At 34.9% G+C, this 1,388-nt stretch overlaps 1 non-coding gene across 1 annotated transcript; it reads left to right on the top strand.

Annotated features, from left to right (window-relative positions):
• The first annotated feature begins 628 nt into the window (after positions 1-628).
• LOC112133279 (U1 spliceosomal RNA) lies at positions 629-792 on the top strand. The gene has a single exon (XR_002914949.1). It is a non-coding gene; the product is annotated as a U1 spliceosomal RNA (small nuclear RNA).
• The last annotated feature ends 596 nt before the right edge of the window (positions 793-1,388 follow it).

Raw genomic sequence — 1,388 nt, forward strand, 5'->3', positions numbered from 1 at the left:
TAGGAGAAAGTTTAAAAATATTTGAAGAAATTATTGCCAAAAATTTTTCAAATTTGTTGAGAAATATAACCCACAAATTCAGAGACTCATGAACTCCAAGCACAAGAAACAGAGAAATACATGAACATGCATCATAATCAAGTTACTAAGAACCAAGCCAGGCATGAGGGCATGTACCTGTAGTCCCAGGTACTCAAGAGTTTGAGGTGGGAAGATTGCTTGTTCCCAGGAGTTCTGGGCTGTAGTGCACTATGCCAATCAAGTGTCCACACTAACTTCAGTATCAGTATGGTGACCTCCCAGGAGCAGGGGACCACCAGGTTGCTAAGGAGGAGTGAACCAGCCCAGGTCAAAAATGGAGATGATCAAACCTCCTGTTCTCATCAGTAATGGAATCACCCCTGTGCATAGCCACTCACTCTAGCCTGAGCAACATAGCAGGACCCTGTCTCAAAAAAAGACAAAACCAAAAAACCAAAACCAAAAAAATGATAAAGAGAAAACATTAAAAGCATCCAAAGGAATGGGAAAAATACATTATATATACAGGAATGAAGAAAAAATGACAGCAGATTCAGAAATAATCCATGCCAGAAGACATTCAATCAGCAAAGAACTGAAGAATACTATACTTACCTGGCAGGGGAGATACCATGATCACATAGATGGTTTTCCCATGGCAAGTCTCACCCATTGCACTCTGGATGTGCTAACCCCTGTAATTTCACCAAATATGGGAAACTCAACTGCATAATTTGTGGTAGTGGGGGATTTTGTTTGTGCTTTCCCCTGGAAAAAAAAAAAAAGAAGAAGAACACTAGAAATGGTAAATAAGAGGGTAAAAATGAAATACACTTTTTCTTATTTTGAGTCTTTAAAAAATCATTGGCTGTTTAAAATATGTTGTTTAATAATAGTATATAATGGAATTCATAGGGGTTAGTGAAATAAAACGTGTAACAGCAATAGCACAAAGGCTGATGGGTGGTGGTGGTGGGGGCAGTGGTGAAAGAAAGTTTATGTACCTGAAGTGGTATAATATTACTAGGAGGTAGACTATGATAAGCTAAAGATATATACTATAAATCTAAGATATAGATATATATCTAAAGATATATACTAGAGATATATACTAAATACTATAAAGATATATACTATAAATTCTAAAGTAACTGTTAAAGATATATACTATAAGTCCTAAAGTAACTACTTAAAAAACAAAATAAAAAGTTATAGTAAATAAACCCACTAAGAAGATATGATGGATTCTTAAAAAACAATAATCCAAAAGAAGTCAGGAAAAAGAAGGGAACAAAAAACAGAAGAAACAACTAGAAAACCAACAGCAAAATTGTTCATTTAAACTCAGTTATGTCGATGATTACATT

The sequence above is a fragment of the Pongo abelii genome, chromosome 3 (genome assembly GCF_028885655.2).
Source record: "Pongo abelii isolate AG06213 chromosome 3, NHGRI_mPonAbe1-v2.0_pri, whole genome shotgun sequence".
Taxonomy (NCBI): Eukaryota; Metazoa; Chordata; class Mammalia; order Primates; family Hominidae; genus Pongo; species Pongo abelii.